Below are 20,833 nucleotides of genomic sequence, written 5' to 3' on the forward strand. Positions count from 1 at the left end.
CTGGGGTACAGTACTGGTGGGGACGGATCTGTCACTGTGTAACACTGGGGTACAGTACTGGTGGGGACGGATCTGTCACTGTGTAACACTGGGGTACAGTACTGGAGGGGACGGGTCTGTCACTGTATAACACTGGGGTACAGTACTGGTGGGGATGGGTCTGTCACTGTGTAACACTGGGGTACAGTACTGGTGGGGACGGGTCTGTCACTGTATAACACTGGGGTACAGTACTGGTGGGGACGCATCTGTCACTGTACAACACTGGGGTACAGTACTGGTGGGGACAGGTCTGTCACTGTATAACACTGGAGTACAGTACTGGTGGGGACAGGTCTGTCACTGTATAACACTGGGGGACAATACTGGTAGGGATGGGTCTGTCACTGTATAACACTGGGGTACAGTACTGGTAGGGATGGGTCTGTCACTGTATAACACTGGGGTACAGTACTGGTGGGGACGGGTCTGTCACTGTATAACACTGGGGTACAGTACTGGTGGGGACGGGTCTGTCACTGTATCACACTGGGGTACAGTACTGGTGGGGACGGGTCTGTCACTGTATAACACTGGGGTACAGTACTGGTGGGGATGGGTCTGTCACTGTATAACACTGGGGTACAGTACTGGTGGGGATGGGTCTGTCACTGTATAACACTGGGGTACAGTGCTGGTGGGGACGGGTCTGTCACTGTATAACACTGGGGTACAGTACTGGTGGGGACGGGTCTGTCACTGTATAACACTGGGGTACAGTACTGGTGGGGACGGGTCTGTCACTGTATAACACTGGGGTACAGTACTGGTGGGGACGGGTCTGTCACTGTATTACACTGGGGTACAGTACTGGTGGGGATGGGTCTGTCACTGTATAACACTGGGGTACAGTAATGGTGGGGATGGGTCTGTCACTGTATAGCACTGGGGTGCAGTGCTGGTGGGGACGGGTCTGTCTCTGTATAACACTGGGGTACAGTACTGGTGGGGATGGGTCTGTCACTGTATAACACTGGGGTACAGTACTGGTGGGGACGGGTCTGTCACTGTCTAACACTGGGGTACAGTGCTGGTGGGGACGGGTCTGTCACTGTATAACACTGGGGTACAGTACTGGTGGGGATGGGTCTGTCACTGTATAACACTGGGGTACAGTAATGGTGGGGATGGGTCTGTCACTGTATAACACTGGGGTACAGTACTGGTGGGGATGGGTCTGTCACTGTATAACACTGGGGTACAGTACTGGTGGGATGGGTCTGTCACTGTATAACACTGGGGTACAGTACTGGTGGGGATGGGTCTGTCACTGTATAACACTGGGGTACAGTAATGGTGGGGATGGGTCTGTCACTGTATAGCACTGGGGTACAGTACTGGTGGGGGCGGGTCTGTCACTGTATAACACTGGAGTACAGTACTGGTGGGGACGGGTCTGTCGCTGTATAACACTGGGGTACAGTACTGGTGGGGATGGGTCTGTCACTGTATAACACTGGGGTACAGTACTGGTGGGGATGGGTCTGTCACTGTATAACACTGGGGTACAGTTCTGGTGGGGATGGGTCTGTCACTGTATAACACTGGGGTACAGTACTGGTGGGGACTGGTCTGTCACTGTATAACACTGGGGTACAGTACTGGTGGGGACGGGTCTGTCACTGTATAACACTGGGGTACAGTACTGGTGGGGACGGGACTGTCACTGTATAACACTGGGGTACAGTACTGGTGGGGATGGGTCTGTCACTGTATAACACTGGGGTACAGTACTGGTGGGGATGGGTCTGTCACTGTATAGCACTGGGGTACAGTACTGGTGGGGGCGGGTCTGTCACTGTATAACACTGGGGTACAGTGCTGGTGGGGACGGGTCTGTCACTGTATAACACTGGGGTACAGTACTGGTGGGGATGGGTCTGTCACTGTATAACACTGGGGTACAGTACTGGTGGGGATGGGTCTGTCACTGTATAACACTGGGGTACAGTACTGGTGGGGATGGGTCTGTCACTGTATAACACTGGGGTACAGTACTGGTGGGGACTGGTCTGTCACTGTATAACACTGGGGTACAGTACTGGTGGGGATGGGTCTGTCACTGTATAACACTGGGGTACAGTACTGGTGGGGACTGGTCTGTCACTGTATAACACTGGGGTACAGTACTGGTGGGGACGGGTCTGTCACTGTATAACACTGGGGTACAGTACTGGTGGGGACGGGACTGTCACTGTATAACACTGGGGTACAGTACTGGTGGGGATGGGTCTGTCACTGTATAACACTGGGGTACAGTACTGGTGGGGACGGGTCTGTCACTGTACAACACTTTGTGATAGTACTGGGGGGGGACTGATTTTCCTTTGATTACACTTCAGTTTCTGGTTCATCGTATATTTTTGCCGCAAATTTTGTTAAAATGTAATTGTGTCAGAATGAGAAAGAACTCTGTCAGCTCCCTCGGCTGGTGTGCAGCGTCCAGTCTTTATTCATCGGTAGTCAGCAGATGGTAATTAATCGCTGTGAAGCTGCGAGGTGCTGATCCTCTGAATATATCTCCATTCCACATCATCGATGAGTTGATGAAATGAGTTAGTGTGTGATCCTGAAGCATGGCGTGCGGGCCAGCCAACGATTTTCAATGCCCGTTGATCATTTTTTTTTAAGGCCTATGAATAAAAAGTGGCAACGGCTGTCACCACCATCATTAATTTCGGCCCGCGTTTGTGTTCTGAATGTGAAGCTAATGACATTTCATTCTGAGTAATTTTGTCAATTTCACAAATGTGAACTCAATTTCGGTGCTCGTGGGCATGCACACCGCCCCTGCTGTCTCCACTCGCTTCGCTGCGGGCACCTCAAACACGTTCTTTAAGTTCTTTAAAGTTCTGCTGATTGCTCTATTATCACTTATTCGTGTGGAAACAGGAGAAGGCCATTTGGGCCACAAGACTCCTGCGCGTGTATTAGATCTCGGCTGCCCTACAAGGACAACTGCATCAACCAACATTGCCTCATATCCAAAGATGCAGGGACCACGGTCTTAAATCATTGATCCTGTATATCCATTGTGGGAGCTTGTTCCAGATTTCCGCTGCCCCCTTTGTGTGAGGAAATGTTCCCGGATTTTAAACCCTTCCGTGTCCTCACTTTTGTTTTACGATTGCATCTGGGGGCGTCACGGTGGCGCAGTGGTTAGCACTGCTGCCTGACGGTGCCGATGTCCCGGGTTCGATGCCGACCCTGGGTCACTGACCATGTGGAGTTTGCACATTCTGAAATGGAATGAATGAAATGAAAAGTCGCTTATTGTCACGAGTAGGCTTCAAATGAAGTTACTGTGAAAAGCCCCTAGTCGCCACATTCCGGCGCCTGTTCGGGGAGGCTGGTACGGGAATTGAACCATGCTGCTGGCCTGCCTTGGTCTGCTTTCAAAGCCAGCGATTTATCCCCGTGCTAAACAGCCCCGTGTTTGCGTCCCCACAACCCAAAGATGTGCAGGCTAGGTGGATTAGCCACGCTAAATTGCCCCTTCATTGGAAAAAATGAATTTTTAAAAGGACTGCGTCCCCTTGTTCTACATATCTCACTGCCGGGGAAAATGCTTTCTCTGCGTCTTGCTGACCTAGTTCGTGTTCTAAACGCCATTCCTGATTCTTCGGTATTCGAGAAACGCAAACTTGGCCTGTGTAACCTGACCTTGAAATTTAACCCCTTGAGCTACGACGTTATTCTGGCGAATCAGTGCTGTGTCTCCTGTGAGACCAGTATATCCTCCCTGACCAGTGGGGCAAGCAGAACTGAACCCAGTTACTCCGGATGGGGCCTATCTGAAACCCTACGCAGCTGCAACAACTTCCAGCTCTTACTATTTTTCCAATCTTGAGATGAATGTTTCATTAATCTTCTTGATTATTGTTTGTATCTGTGCTCTCGCTTTGGAAGAGTTGTGGTGGTTGACTCTTTACCCCTCAATTCTCTCATACGGTGTCGGAGGAACAGGCCACTCGGCCCCTCGAACCTGCTCCCCCAATCAATAAGATAGTGGCTGATCTGATTGTAACCTCAATTCCGCATTCCTGCCCTCCCCCAATAACCTTTCACTCCCCCTCCCCCCCCCCCTTCCCTTGTTAATCAAGAATCTATCCAGCGCCGCCTTCAAAGTATTCCAAGGATTCTGCTCCCACTGCTTGAGGGAGTTCCAGAGACTCAAAACCCTGGGAGTGAAAAGGTTTATCCCCGTCTCCGTTTTGAATGGGTGACCCCTTATTTTTAAACCGCGACCCCTAGTTCTAGATTGAACCACAAGAGGAAATATCCTCACCACAATGCCCCTCAAGATCACCTCTCACTCTTCTGAACTCCAACGGATACAAGCCCAGCGTGTCCATCCTTTCCTCATAAGGCAACCCGCCCATTCCTTGTATTAGTCTGGTAAACGTTCTCTGAACTGCTTCCAAAACATCGACATCCTTCCTTAAATAAGGAGGCCAATTGCCATGTGAGACTACCTTGAAGAAATGAGGGTTTATAAAATAGCTGTAGTGGATGTACCTTTAAGAAATGGGTGCTTATCAGTGATGTCAGAGAGTGGGTGGAGCTGGGCTGTCTGTCAGCTTTTTACTTTCGCTTTGGGCTGTCTGCTACAGGGTGTGTTTAGTTTTGTTTTAGATTTAGAGAAGCTGCAATCACAGCAAGATGTGTGTGAATCTCTGCGAGCTAAAGAATGTTCATTTGGCGATTTCAAAGTGTTAACTGTTCTCAGTAGTGAAGTTAAACCTGATGTCTTTCTGTAAAAAGGGTTCTTTTTGTCTTATGGATGTTGCAAGGAAAGATTAAGAGTTACTTGGAGAGCACTGTATTCTTTGGGGGATTTATTGGTGTCGATAGTTGTTAAGATGTTTCCTGTGGGTTTATAAAGTGTTAACTGGATTCATAAATAAACATTGTTTTAATTTAAAAGTACTTTAGATCTCTGTTGCACCACACCTGTAAAGTGGGCCCTTGTGCTCCCCATACCACAATCTATTAAAGGTTGTGGGTCAGGTGAGCTCCATGATACACTTTGGGGTTCTCTAAACCCTGGACTTTAACACAATTCTGTACACAGTGCTCCAGACGTGGTCTTTCCAATGTCCTGTACAGCTGAAGCATAATCTCCCTATTTTTGTATTCAATTCCCCTCACAATAAATTATAACATTCTACTTGCTTTCCTAATTACCTGCTGTACCTGCATACGCGTCTTTTGTGATTCATACACTCAGACACCCAGATCCTTCTGCATCTCCGAGCTCTGCAATCTCTCATCATTTGATAAGATGCTTTTTTATTCTCCCTGTCAAAATGGACAACTTCACGTTTCCCCACATTATACTCCCTTTGTCTGATCTTTGCCCACTCACTTACCCTGTCTCCTTATGTCCGCTTCCCAGCACAGCTCACCAATCAGAAAACGTTGTTTGTCTCTCTCTCTCTCTCTCTGTCTCTGAGGTGGTTGGCTTCATTCATTAAACTCAATCTGTGACAGTTTTGCCCACTCACTTTATCTCTTATTGAGCCATTGAACCATTGGGGGGTCAGGGGGTTATGGGGAGAAGGCAGGAGAATGGGGATGAGAAAAATATCAGCCATGATTGAATGGCGGAGCAGACTCGATGGGCCGAGTGGCCTAATTCTGCTCCTACGTCTTATGGTCTTATAACCTTACAGCACGGAAGGGGCCCATTTTGGCCCATTGTGGCTGTGTCAGCTCTTTGAAAGAGCAATTCAGTTAGTTCCACTGCCCTGCTCTTACCCCATAGCCCTGTATTCATGTTCCTTGGCAAATATTGATTATATTCCTACTTGAAACTGCTGATGGATCCTGCTTCCATCCCACTCCCTCTTCAGGTTTCTGTATCAATGTAAAAATGTTAGTTTATCCAGGGAGCCTTGTGCCTCTGGATTATTGTCCCTGATTGTGATGCCCCTCTGGTGAAACAGCTTGTAGAAATGCAGCTCACAGATATAACAGCCACTCGGTGAGGAGTAAGGCACGGTTTCACAGTGGTTAGCACTGCTGCCTCAAAGCTACAGGGACCCCGGTTCAATTCCAGCCTCGGGTGACTGTGTGGAGGTTGCACTTTCTCTCGTGTCTGTGTGGGCTTCCTCCGGGTGCTCCGGTTAAATAATAATCTTTGTTATCACAAGTAGGCTTACATTAACACTGCAATTAAGTTACTGTGAAAATCCCCCAGTCGCCACATTCCGCCGCCTGTTCGGGTCACAGAGGGAGAATTCAGAATGTCCAATTCACCTAACAGCACGTCTTTCGGGACTTGTGGGAGGAAACCGGAGCACCCGGAGGAAACCCACGCAGACCCACGTGGGGAGAACGTGCAGACTCTGCACAGACAATGACCCAATCCGGGAATCGAGCCCGGGTCCCTGATGCTGTGAAGCAACAGTGCTAACCACTGTGCTACCATGTCCCTCCCACAGTCCAGCGATGTGCAGGTCAGGTGGATTGGCCGTGCTAAATTGCCCCTTAGTGTCCAAAAGGTTAGGTGGGGTTACTGGGTTGTGGGGATAGGGTGGCGGCGTGGGCTTCAGTAGGGTGCTCTTTCTAAGGGCCGGTGCAGACTCGATGGGCCAAATGGCCTCCTTCTGCACTGTAAATTCTGTGATCCCGGGAGCCGGTGGGACTGTTCTGAATGAGGAGCCAGTAGGGGTGGGATGTTATTAACACCACACAATTTACAACAAAAGGAAGAATAGTCCGACATTGCCATTCACAAAATCAGGATGTGCCAAAGTTCCTAACACCCAATGAAGAGATTTTGAAGCACATCTAGTGTTAGAATGTCGGACGTGCAGTCACCAATTTGTGCACAGGAAGCTCCCACAGAAAAACTGTGGCAATGACCAGATCGTCTGTATTTTTACTCATCTTGGTTGAGAGATCTACGATCTTCCTCACCGAGGGATATTGTTATGTCCGCCCGAGAGGACTGGTGTGGCCTCGGTTTTAATACAACATCCGAGAGAGACGGTTGCCCCCAACGGTGCAGCACTCCCTCCGTACCACACCACCAGTGTTCAGCCAGATGATGTGCCCCGGGTCTCCGGAGCAGGGCCCGCGCCCACGGCCTCCGGCTCTGAGGCGGGAGTCGCTAGCCGCTCAGGCACACGGCTGAAATCAGGGGGTGGGTTTAGGAGTGGGCAGCGCTGCTGGAAAACCTGGACCGACGAGGAAGAGGTCAGCAGGTTTGAAAGACAGCTACAAGGTACGGGAGGCGATGGAGATAATTATAAACCAAGCGCAGAGAGAACTCGGAAGGTTATTCAGACGGATAGAGAGAATTAGTGTTATTGTGCTGAGGTGCATGAACATCACAGACCCTCGGGGCGGAATCAGTGTTTCCTGACATTACTCAACATGCTAATGAGCAGCCCTGCTGACAATAGCCGTAATTATACCCGCAAATTATCTCACTCTTATATTCACCTGTAACTCTCATATCAATATTAATAGAAATAATGCTTTAAAAACGTCAAGTGAAGAGGTGATGACTCATGTTGTTAAACTGGGCCGTTTGTTGCAGCATTCACTATACAGCACTCAATAATGCAGTTTTTCAAAACATGGATAAAAGCATTTGCCAAGAGAGCCAGTGCTTTTTTTTATAAAACGCCCACCCACTGGGTTTATATAGCTCCTTTAACATAATAACGTTCCCTGATGTGTGTCGCACAGTCGCAGAATTGTTCTAAGAATATAAGAACTAGGAGCAGGAGTAGGCCATCTGGCCCCTCGAGCCTGCTCCATCATTCAATGAGATCATGGCTGATCTTTTGTGGACTCAGCTCCACTTTCCGGCCCGAACACCATCACCCTTAATCCCTTTATTCTTCAAAAAACTGTCTATCTTTATCTTAAAAACATTTAATGAAGGAGCCTCAACTACTTCACTGGGCAAGGAATTCCATAGATTCACAACCCTTTGGGTGAAGAAGTTCCTCCTAAGCTCAGTCCTAAATTTACTTCCCCTTATTTTGAGGCTATGCCCCCTAGCTCTGCTTTCACCCGCCAGTGGAAACAACCTGCCCGCATCTATCCTATCTATTCCTTCATAATTTTATATGTTTCTATAAGATCCCCCCGCATCCTTCTAAATTCCAACGAGCACAGTCCCAGTCTACTCAACCTCTCTTCGCAATCCAACCCCTTCAGCTCTGGGATTAACCTAGTGAATCTCCTCTGCACACCCTCCAGCGCCAGTACGTCCTTTCTCAGGTAAGGAGACCAAAACTGAACACAATACTCCAGGTGTGGCCTCACTAACACCTTATACAGTTGCAGCAGAACCTCCCTAGTCTTAAACTCAATCCCTCTAGCAATGAAGGACAAAACTCCATTTGCCTTCTTAATCACCTGTTGCACCTGTAAACCAACCTTTTGTGCCTCATGCACTTGCACACCCAGGTCTCTCTGCACAGCAGCATGTTTTAATATTTTATCATTTAAGTAATAATCCCTTTTGCTGTTGTTCCTCCAAAAATGGATAACCTCACATTTGTCAACATTGTATTCCTTACCCTAGCCCATTCACTTAACCTATCCAAATCCCTCTGCAGTCTTCCAGTATCCTCTGCACTTTTTACAGGAGGAGCCCATTCAGCCCATCATGTCTGTATTGTCTCTCCACATGAGCATCTCACCCAGTGCCACTCTCCCACCTTCTCCCTGGAACCCCCTGCACATTCTTATTTTTCAGATAACTGTCCGAATACCTGGCTTGAACCAGCCTCCGCCGCACTCTGAGGCAGAGCGTCACAGACCCGAACCGCTCGCTGTGTGCAAAAGGAGCAAGTGGTTCATCCCTTCGAGCCGGGCCTCCCTATTTAATAAGATCACAGCTGATCCAACACTCACTTTGTGGATGAGGATGGCCACAAAGTGTAGTGACTCACAAAGAACATCAAACTATGTTTTTAACAAAGCTAATTTATGAACACGACAATTAAATAGATTCAAATTGCAAACTAAGATTTGCAAGACTACAACTAAACTAAACTCTGATTCTGTCTGCAGAGCTTCTGAAAACATGACTACGCTCTATCCCATCTAATCGCCTATTCCCAGAATCAAGGGTATCACGTGATCCACATGTCTGCTCTTGATCACCCTCTAGTGGTTGGATGCATTGACATTAAATTGTCAACCCTTCAGTTATCAATACAATAGACATATTGTCACACTACATTCTCTCCATAACCCTTAATTCCCCGACTGATTAACAACCCATCGATATCAGCCTGGAAATGTTCATGGATTCGGCCTCCACAGCTTTCTCCGGGAATGAATTCCAAAGATTCACCCTCTCTGAGAGAAGAAATTGTTGCTCAGAACCGTCTTAAATAAGCAACTCCTTATTCTCAGACAGTGCCCTCTGGTCCTACCCTCTCCTGTGAGTGGAAACATCTTCCGAACATTTACCTTTTCTGACCCCCTAAAATCTTATATGTTTAAGTCATCCCGCCTCTAATTCTTCTAAACTCCAAAGAGCACAGACCCGCCCTGTTTAATCTTTCCTCATATGTGAGCCGCTCCGTGCCCGGGGATCATCCTAGCCAACCTCCTCTGCACTGCCGCCAATGATAATATATCTTTCCTGAAATAAGGAGACCAAAACTGTACACAATATTCCGAACAAAAATAGAGAATACTGGACAACCACAGCATGTCTGACAGTGTCTATGGAGAGAAGGGAGCTAATGTTTCTTTGACTAAGAGTCATCCAGACTCGAAATGTTAGCTCCCTTCTCCCTATCTACTCTGTCCAGCCCCCACATGATTTTGAACATCTCGATCAAATCTTCTCTCAACCTTCTCAAGGAAAACAGACCACAACGTCCCCAATCTTTCTCCGTAACTAAAGTTCCTCAACCCAGGAACCATTCTTGTGAATCTTTTCTGAACACCAGCCGATGTTTACACATCCTTCATACTCAACACAATGCTTCATCAAGGCTGAACTCGTGTCTCATACAAGTTTAACATAAACTCTACTAATAAACTCTACCCCCTGCTAATAAAATCTAGAATATTATCTGCTTTATTCGCAACCTGTCCTGCCACCTTCATTGATTTACACACCCTCACCTGCTACAATTGTACCCCTTGACAATTGTACCCTTTGTTTTAAACTGCCTCTCCATGTCCTTCCTACCAAAATGAACCACTTCATATTTCGCAGCATCGAATTTCGTCTGTCACAAGTCCACCCATTCATAAGAAGAATGGGGGACCTGTTCATTGACGGGACATTTGCGAGCCTAGGGGCACTGGAGGAGAAATTTGAGTTACCCCCGGGAAATGCATTTAGATATATGCAGGTGAGGGCTTTTGTGAGGCGACAGGTGAGGGAATTTCCGTTGCTCCCGGCACAAGAAGTTCAAGATAGGGTGATCTCGGGGGTATGGGTCGGGGAGGGCAAGGTGTCGGAAATATACCAAGAGATGAAAGAAGAAGGGGAAGCGCTAGTAGAAGAACTGAAAGGTAAATGGGAGGAGGAGCTGGGGGAGGAGATTGAGGAAGGGCTATGGGCTGCTGCCCTGGGTAGGGTTAATACCTCCTCCGCGTGTGCCAGGCTCAGCCTGATACAATTTAAGGTTGTTCACAGAGCGCATTTGACGAGGGCGAGGCTGAGTAGGTTCTTTGGGGTAGAGGACAGATGTGAAAGATGTTCAGGGAGCCCGGCGAACCATGTCCATATGTTTTGGTCATGCCCGGCATTGGAGGGGTTCTGGAGAGGGGTGGCGGGAGTAATATCCCAGGTGGTGAAAGTCCGGGTCAAGCCAAGCTGGGGACTAGCAATATTTGGAGTAGTGGATGAGCCGGGAGTGCAGGCGGCGAAAGAGGCTGGAATTCTGGCCTTTGCATCCCTAGTAGCCCGGCGAAGGGTCTTGCTATTGTGGAAGGAGGCGAAGCCCCCTAGCCTGGAGGCCTGGATTAACGACATGGCGGGGTTCATAAAATTGGAGAGAATTAAGTTTGCTTTGAGAGGGTCTGCGCAGGGGTTCTACAGGCGGTGGCAACCGTTCCTAGAATACCTCGCGGAACGTTAGAAGAAGGTCGGTCAGCAGCAGCAGCAACCCTTGGGGGGGGAATGAGAGATTGTTTGAGGGGATGGACGAGCGGGAGATGGCATGGAGGGTGGGGGGAAACGGTACGTGCGGCCAAGAGCCAGTGTATAAAGCTATGTAAATATACCATCTTGCCATGTATATATCTAGCTCAGGGAGATTTTGTGTTATTTTGTTACGGGAGGGGGGGGTTACATGTTTGTAAGGGGAAAAATTGTGTTGTTAAAAAACCTTAATAAAAAATATTTAAAAAAAAAACAAGTCCACCCATTCCACCAACTTGTCCATGTCTTTTGAAGTGCTGCATCCTCTTCCTCACAGTTTACAATGCTTCTACGTTTTGTGCCATCCTCAAATTTTGAAATTGTGCCCTGCACACCAAGCTCTAGGTCCTTAATATATATCAGAATGATCAATAGTCCCTACACTGACCCCTGGGGAACTTCACTACAAATGTTCCTCCAGCGTGCTGAACATCCATTAACCATTATTCATTGTTCACTGTCACTCAGACCATTTTGTATCCACGTTGCTTCTGTCCTTTTGCTCCTTGAGCGATAACTTTGCTCACGTGTCTGTTGCACGACACTGTATCAAACGCCCTTTGGAAGTCCATGTACACCACATCAACAGCAATACCCCCATCAACCTTCCCTGTTTATTCGTCAAAAAACTCCAGCAGGTTACTCTTAACAAATCTGCGCTAGCTTTCCTAAATTAACCCACATTGATCCAGGTGACCGCTAACTTTGTCCCGAATCATCGGGCTGGATTCTCCGCCAGCGGGATTCTCCATTTTGCGGCAACCCGGGGGGGTTTCCGACGGCGTGGAGCTGCCCCACAATGGAAAAGCCCATTGACCAACCGGCGTAATGGAGCATCCCGCCGGCGGGGTAAAACAGAAATGTGGCACGGCGGGACGGAGAATCCAGCCCATTGTTTCCCGATGTTTCCCCATCAGCAAAGTTAAGCTGCCTGGCCTGCAGATGTTGGGATGATCTGAAATGAAATGAAATGATCTTTGCACACTTTACTGAACAAGGGGACAATGTTTATAATTCTCCGGTCCTCTGGCACTACCCTGGAGTCGAAGGAAGGCTAAAACATGATGGCTGATCCCACTGCAATTTCCAATTTCACTTCCTTCAGTATCCCCGGGCGCATCTCATCCAGTCCTGGTGCTTTATCAACTTTGAAGTTTAGGTAGCCTATCTCACACCTCCTCCTGATCAACTTTAAATCCATCTGGTGTATGCATTACCTCTTACCATGGCTTGGGGAGCATTTTCTTCCTTGGTAAAGACAGACAAAAAATATGAATTTAATATCTCAGCTATGCCCCATTGCCCCCATGTGTAAATCCCCCTTCTGGTCCTTAATTTGCCCACTCCTCCTTTTACCACCTTTTACTATTTATTTCCTTTTATGTTGACTGCCAGTCTCGTTTCATACTCTCTCTTTGCTTCCCTAATTTGTTTCTTCAATTCCCCTCTGAAGCTCCTATATTCAGCCTGGTTCTCGGGTGTAAGACCGACCCGACATCTGCCATAAGCAGACTTTTCTTCTTCTGTCTTGCATCATCCAGGGAGTTCTGGATTTGTTTCCCTGCTTTTCCTCTTTGCGTGAATGTACTTTGACAGTGCCTGAGTTATCTCTCCTTTGAAGGTAGCTCGATTCTTCAGTTCCAGTTTTTCCTGCCAACCTTTGACTTCAATTTATTTGGATCAGATCCATTCTTACCCCATTGAGGTTGGCTTTCCCCCAGAAAATTCTCTGGATTGTTGCTTGTCCTTTTCATAGCCAAGCTACACCTTACAGTACAATGATCACTGTCCCCGCAAGGACAATTAGGAATGGGCCCAGGTAACAACACTGAAGTCCCATGAACAAACAGAAAGAAAGTGATTCTAATGGCCAAGGTGAGCTCGAAGGGAAAATGAGGGAAGGTAGTAGAACAACTGGAGGAAGATGAAGTTAAGGATTAGAGCATGGGAGAGAATTAGGGGCCATTTCCTCATGCCCTTCAGCCCCACCTTCTCCCCATTTCCCCAGTCAAACCCCTGACCCTGTCAGCCCCCGAAAGGGTTTTTTAACTGGACTGTCTTTCTGTCCTTCCTTCCTTCCAGGTTTAACTTGGTTAAAACAGATTCCTCAGTCAGGCGCTAGGTGAATTACCCTCAGGGTTTTAATTGGCGCAAGAGGATCTATAAATGGACACCGTCATGTCGTTCTCCTGTAGAACCCTCACATCAAGGATGGTGGGAGAAGATTGCGTTATAGGAAAGCAACCAGCTAATTTCTCGCTGGCCTTTGCCCAATCCTCCCCCCCCCCCCCCCCCCCCCCCCTCTCCCCCCACTGCCTCTGTATCTTTCACTCCGCCATTGGCCAACTGGACCTCCCGAAGCTCTTTGACCAAGCTTTTATCCACCTGCCCTAATATCTCCTGATCTGGCTCAGCATCGTACATGGCCTGACTCAAGCTCTTGTGAAAAGCCTTGGGATGGTTTTACCTGTAGGTGCTACACAAATGCACGTCTGACGTTGTCCTCGATGCTGGGCAGGCAGAGGTTACAGTTGGCCCTGGTGACTTGGGCAGTAAAAGTCATCCTGCGGTTGGTTTTATTTCTGGCTCTGAGCAAAATAAATTAAAGTGTCTCTGAGCTACAGGCAGTGAAACAGCTGCAATCAAATCTGCGTTACACTTGCAGCAATGACTTTGAGATGCAGACCATTTCTCCCATGAAGCCACATTGTCTCTTCCGATAAAAGGAGATTTCGGGACGACCGATTTAACTTTTCAGGCTGGTTGCTAGAGTGGGTTAGAGCGCAGGTGGCTGGGGACCCAGAACGTGGATATAGAAGGAAGAAAGAATTTGCATTTCTGTAGCGCCATTTGGGCATTGCTGGGAAGGTCGGAATTTGTTGTCCAACCCTAATTGCCTTGAACTCGGTCGCCATTTCAGAGGGCAGTTAGGCGTCACCATAGGTCACCTGTGGGCCGGACCAGGTGATGATGGCAGATTTCCTTCCCCAACGGGCATTAGTGACACAGGAGGGTTTTTAATGACGATAATAATCGATGATAGTTTCACGGTCGCCATTGCTGTCCGGATTTATTAACTGAATGTAAATTCCACCAGCTGCCGGGGTGGGATTTGAAGCCCTGTCCCAGAGCACTAGCCTGGGCCTCTGGATGCCTGGGTCTCTGGATTACTGGTCCAGAGAAATTCCACCGCTACACCAAGGGCAGGTTTCGGGTTTGAGTGGGCAGAATTCCTGGAGGTTTTGTCACATGACCATCCGGCTCCCCATTGCCCCGCCTGGTTGGCCCCGTTTTTCCCAATATCTCCAATATTTTTTTACAACTAATAAAACGGAGAGCTCGGTAGTGCAGCACGGTAGCACAAGTGGTTAGCACTGTGGCTTCACAGTGCCAGGGTCCCAGGTTCAATTCCCCGCTGGGTCACTGTGTGGAGTCTGCACGTTCTCCCCGTGTGTGCGTGGGTTTCCTCCGGGTGCTCCGGTTTCCTCCCACAGTCCAAAGATGTGCAGGTTAGGTGGATTGGCCATGATAAATTGCCCTTAGTGTCCAGAGAGGTTAGGAGGGGTTATTGAGTTACTGGGATAGGATGGAAGTGAGGGCTTAAAGTGGGTCGGTGCAGACTCGATGGGCCGAATGGCCTCCTTCTGCACTGTATGTTCTAAAACGGAAATGTGCAAATACATTGTCAGTGAACCCAATCATTTTTAATGCCCCCTCGAAGATCGGCCTCCTCGGAACAGTTCCCAGTTCCTGGAGACTCCGGGGCAACCCAGGAGGGTTGGCAACCCCAGGTATACAATCCAAGTGGGAATGATGAATTTTGCACAAAAAAGTTTGAACTACTGTGTGCAGGTTTGCGATCCTGTTACAAAAAGAACATCAAACCCAAAGTGAGTGATCAGAGCAAGGACTGGAAGGTCTGGTTGTCAGACCAAAGCAGCAGAGAAACAAACGCAGGATTGAGGAAATTCCCAAATGTCAGCCATTTGCTGCAGATTATCTGTCCTTGTTCTTTTGGCACTTCCTCCTCCGGGTTTAGTTTATTTCTAACCAGGTAACTGTAACTCACAGTAAAGATCCCAGAACAACAGTTAGCACAAGGGCACGGTGTCTTGGCAAATATGTTATCCCTCAAACAACATCACAAAAACAGATTACCTGGTCGTTGTTACAATGATGTTTGTGGGAGCTTGCTGTGCACAAATTGACTGCGTCGTTGTCCACATTGCAACGCATCATTGGCTGTAAAGTGATTTGGCGCCATCCCGTGGTGATGAAAGGCGTTATAGAAATCCCAAATTCTTTCTGAAAACCCTCTCGCCTCGTCCTTGTTTCCGAGTGATAAGGTGAAGGGACACAATTTGTCGCAAGCGATTTACTGTGGTTATTGGGATAGATTGGATAAGTTGGGACTGTTTTAATTGGAGAGGAGAAGGCTGAGAGGGGATTTGATAGAGGTGCGGGCAAAGTGGATGGGGGGGGGGGGGCAAACCGATCCCATTGGTGCAAGGATTGAGAATCAGTGGGAATAGATTGAAGGTGATTGGCCGAAGAATCAATGGAGATATGAGAAAAAATCCGATCACGCAGTGGTAGGTTGTGGTCTGGAACGTGCTCTCTGCGACAGGTCCAATCGAGGCGTTGAGGAGAGAATTGAATGATTATCTGAAATTGGAGAATGTGTAGCGCAATGTGGAGAAGGTGAGGGTGGGGCACCAGGTGAATTGTGCCTTCAGTGAACCAGCACAGACTCACTGGGGCCAAATGGGCCCTCCTCCTGGGCTGTCACCATTCTGTGATTCCGCAATCGATGGAAAATTCGGAGCAGCCACTTGGAAATGTTCCAGCGATGATTCTCACACCTTCTGTTCAACACCTGGTCATAATCAAGACAAATCAGGGAGCTGCCGTCAATGGTGGACCTCTCGTTAAATCGCCAGCCTTTATCCCATTCTCTTGACGTCATTGCGGGTGCAATGGGTGACTGCAGGCCCCGCACAAAGGGGGGATAATTATTGTTAATCGTACGACAGATTTTCACTGGATTATAAATCTGGGCAGTGCTTCAAGGAATCTTGAAATGCACAATTAAAGTACACTGTCACCAATGCTAGACACATGCAGAATCTAATTGAATGGCTCATTAACTAAATTAGGTGCAGTAAAATTTTGGTGATCATCTCAAAGCTATTGACCCAATTTTCTTCCTGTTTTTTTCAGTGAAAATACGCAGATTGCTTTGTTACTTGGTCATAGAATCATATAATGATTCCACACAAAACACCCCTTCAAGCAGCACACCAGGACAACTCGCAACAAGAAAACATACCTCCTCATGTTTTCTCTGGTTCTTTTGGCATTTACGTGTCCTCCACATACCGTTTCTCCTTATGAAATGAAATGAAAATCGCTTATTGTCACAAGTAGGCTTCAAATGAAGTTACTGTGAAAAGCCCCTAGTCGCCACATTCTGGCGCCTGTTCGAGGAGGCTGGTATGGGAACTGAACCCGCCTTGGTCTGCTTTACAAGCCAGCTATTTAGCCCACTGTGCTAAACCAGCCCCCTTTGCCACCCTTTTAAAACTTTGACAACTCTATTAAATCGCCCCTTAACTGTCTCTGCTCTACAGAGAATAATCCCAGCTTCGCCAGTCTCTCCAAATAACTGAAATCTCTGGGACCATCCCAGTAAACCTCTTCCCGCCCCTGTCCAAGGCCGTGACATGAGTGGTCCCTTTAAGACGTACGCATGTGCGACCATGCAGCCATCTTAAAGGGATCACGCATTGTGACGCCGTACAATTAGAGAGCAATCATTGCTTTACATCTCTCCTAACGTGTGTTGTATTATGCTGCTTCTGGGGACTTTCATTGCCTCGATGGCTTTAATTCTGTCTGTGTCCGGGCACACACCATGTTGCAAAATCTGATCGCCCAGGAACTTCAGCGTGGATGTCCCAAAACAGCACTTGGACCTGTTTAGCTTGAGGCCATGTTTATGTATGCGTCGGAATACTTTCTTGAGTCGCGACACATGTTCCTCTGGGGTTGTGGACCAGATTATGATATCGTCAACATAGACACGAACTCCTTCTATTCCCTCCATCATCTGTTCCATGATGCGATGGAAAATCTCTGATGCCGGGTTGATGCCAAATGGCATTCGGTTGTAGCAGAATCTGCCAAAAGGCGTGTTGAAGGTGCAGAGCTTCTTCTGGAAGAATCTGCTGGATTCTTCAAGTTGGATTTGCCAAAATCCTTGGGATGCGTCCGATTTTGTGAAGAAGCGCGCGTGTGCCATCTCACTCGTGATTTCTTCCCTCTTCGGGATGGCGTATTGTTCCCGCTTAATGTTTTTGTTTAGATCCTTGGGGTCAATGCAGATGCGTAGGTCCCCCGAAGGCTTCTTTACTCACACCATCGAGCTGACCCAGTCGGTTGGTTCAGTGACCTTGGAGATGATGCCTTTTTGTTGTAGACTTGTGAGCTCTGCCTTCAGGCGCTCTCTCAGTGGAGCAGGGACACATCATGGTGCGTGGACCACTGGCTTGGCATCAGGCCGCAGTAGAATCTTGTACTCGTACGGCAGCGTGCCCATCCCGCTAAATACATCTGGGTACTGGGTTAGGATGTCGTCGATGCTGGCTGGAAGATCCGAATGGGATGGCGTTGTGGTGGAGACCCTTTGAATGAGGTTCAGTTGCTTGCAGGCGTGCGCACCTAGCAGGGACGCCCTGTCTGGTTTAACAATCTCGAAGCGTAAGCTTGCTTGTGTGTGTCGGCTGGACACCTGCAGATGGCAGGATCCCAGTGCCCTGATTGCGTTTCCATTGTAGTCCAGGAGTTTGCAGGCAGCTGGAAGGATTGTGGGGGCTTCTTGATTCTCTTGAGGTCCACCTGCGAAATCAGGTTGGCGGAGGCACCTGGGCCCAGTTTGAACTGGATGGGGCAGTGGTTGAACCTCATCACTGCATGTCATTCATCCTTGGAATCCACGGCCAGGATTGATTGGACTTGCGATGTGTCCGGTGTGGCGTATTCGCACGTCGTAATAATGCCCACTCAGTAAGTGTTGTCCAGGTATTCATCACCTGGATCCGTCGCACTGCCTGGATCAGAGTCAGGCATTCGGTGTTGCACACTTCTGATGCGCCGCTGTTGGAATTGGGAGCGCTGGCTCCTGACTGGTGCTGCAGATCTGCACAGGGCTGCATATTGGTTTGGTTTCCCACAGTTTAAACAGTGCTTGCCTCTTGCAGGCAGTTTGTTTTAAAATGGGCGGTGCCGCAGTTCGCACACGTCATGACGTCGGCGTCATGACGCTCAGTGCGTCGTTGCGCATGCGCAGTGCGGTTCTTGGACGTCTGCACCTGCGCACTGCGGTTTTCGGCCGCTTCGTGTTCCCGATCGCATTGCGCATGTGTCGGGCCCCGGGAAGAGCGCGCAAAATGACCGCTTTCGTCAATGTGGAGGCGCTGCATCCGGGAGATGGCCTGAACACACTCCACCTCGTGGGAGGCTTGTTTTTCATTTTCTGCCGTTTTGTACTGTGAATAGGGATTTTTAGAGTGTTCATGCACAGCACACGTTTCAGTCGCGACTGGCAGGGTCATGTGCTTGATTTTCAACAATTGCTCTCGCAGAGGATCAGAGTGGACTCCAAATACGATTTGGTCTCTGATCATGGAGTCAGTGATATTACCGAAGTTGCAGGATTGCGCTAGCAGTCTAAGGTTAATTAGATTGGAGTTGAAGGATTCGTCTTTACCTTGCATCCTCTGCTTGAAGATGTAGCGCTCGAAGATTTCGTTGGTGTTCACCTCGCAGTGGCTGTCCAATTTGTCCAGGGTTGTTTGGTACTTCGTTTTGTCATGCCCTTCGGAAAAGTGAAAGGAGTTGAAGATCTCTATCGCATGGTCACCCGCAGTGACCGGGTCAGGAAGGCAGATTTCCTTCCTGATGCGTTTTTACGACAATCGGCAATGATTTCATGGTCAGCATTAGACTTTTAATTCAAGATTTTTTAAAAATTGAATTTAAATTGGATCTGCCTTGGTGGGATTTGAACCCAGGACTCCAGAACATGACCCTGGGTCTCGGGATTACAATTACCGGTGACAGTAGCACGATGCCACTGTCTCCCCTTAAGGTACATTGAATACACCCCAAATGAGTTATAGGAAATGCTTAATCGTTTATATATTAATAGAACCGTCCGCAACTTCAGAATAGTAAAAACAAAATAAATGTTTGCGTTTTGATTGGACACAAAGCACGGCTCTCACAATCGTTGTCATGAGCATATCATCTCTTTGTACATTGAAACAATTTTCCTTTTCATACTCTGTGAGCCTCAGCATACGTCCATCTCTAACACGGTGCCTTGGCCCAGGGCCCTGACCACTGGGGGTTGGGGGTGCTGGCCTGTCTTTGTGGGCAGTTCTTGGGCACCAATCTGAAATCAGAGTCTAATAGCTCTGCATTTTCTGATTCGTGAGCCAATCAGCAAATGCAGAGCGACATCAGACTCTTGATTGGTCGAGTCCCCTTAGAGCGCGAAAACACTGATCCAAAGCCATTGAGGTGACTCGGAGGGAGAGGACGCAATGAAGCGAAGACCGCATGCATTTCTCGATCTCGATCTAGGGCTGAGGAGGACGGGCTGGAGCCAGACAGCCAGCAGCGAGGCGAGGCCGGTGCGCGAGGTGAGGTGCGAGGCACCAGTCTTTGAGGAAAGCAGCAGGGTGACTTTACCCCAAGGCCAGGGCTGGGCAGGCGAGGCCATAGCCAGGCACCCAGCCGCGAGGCGAGGCTGGCGAGGTGAGGTGCAAAACTGGGAGAAGGGACAAAACTGGGATGGGAAAAACCTGCCATGGGGATAAAACTGGGGGTGAGGGGGAAAGCAGGGAGGGGGCTAAAATTGAGAGAGGGGACATAGCTGGGATAGGGAGTAAAGCTGGGACGGGGATAACATTGGGAGAGGGGGCATAATTGGGAGATGGCAAAGCTGGAGATGGGGGCAAAACGGGAAGGTGTGTTCTTACAAGTTAAAGAGCACTAAAGCAGTTAAGCAGTGACTAACTTGTGTACTTTTGTGACTTGTGCCTTTGCGTTCTGTGGGTTGAGGGAAGGAGGAGTGTGATATCATTGAGAGAGGGGCATGGTGCGTGACTGCATTAGAGGGGCAGCTAGAAATTAAGGTGAGGGCCTTCCGTGATATCATGATTCTATGTTACTAAATAGGAGTAGGACATTCAGCCCTTCTTTGACCTTAGCACCACTTTCCTGCCTGATCCCCTTTCCCATGTTACCTTTGGACAGAAACCTAATCGGCCGGGAGGAGCTGAGGAGACGTTTTATCTACAGCGAGTTGCGATCTGGAGCAAACGATCAGCAAATTGAATTGTAACTTCTGAAAGGAAATTGGATAAATATTTGAAGGGCACATGATTATGGGCAAAGAGCCGGGAGACTTCGACTAATTGGATAGCTCTTTGCCAGCACAGGAGTGATGGGCCGAGTGGCCTCCTCTTGTATTGTGACATTCTATGATTCCACCATTATGCATTTGACTTTACTTTGAATGATGGGAGTGTTACTTTGCAACAGGCAGCAGGGTGGACTCACCGTGCTTGCCAACATGTGGGGTCCTTCAGG

The 20,833-nt window shown here is 48.4% G+C and overlaps 1 protein-coding gene across 1 annotated transcript in view; it reads left to right on the forward strand.

Annotated features, from left to right (window-relative positions):
* The window catches only part of LOC140389518 (fibronectin type III domain-containing protein 3B-like), a 404,055-nt gene that overhangs the window by 332,426 nt on the left and 50,796 nt on the right, over positions 1–20,833 (forward strand).

This window comes from Scyliorhinus torazame, chromosome 14 (genome assembly GCF_047496885.1).
Source record: "Scyliorhinus torazame isolate Kashiwa2021f chromosome 14, sScyTor2.1, whole genome shotgun sequence".
Lineage (NCBI taxonomy): Eukaryota > Metazoa > Chordata > Chondrichthyes > Carcharhiniformes > Scyliorhinidae > Scyliorhinus > Scyliorhinus torazame.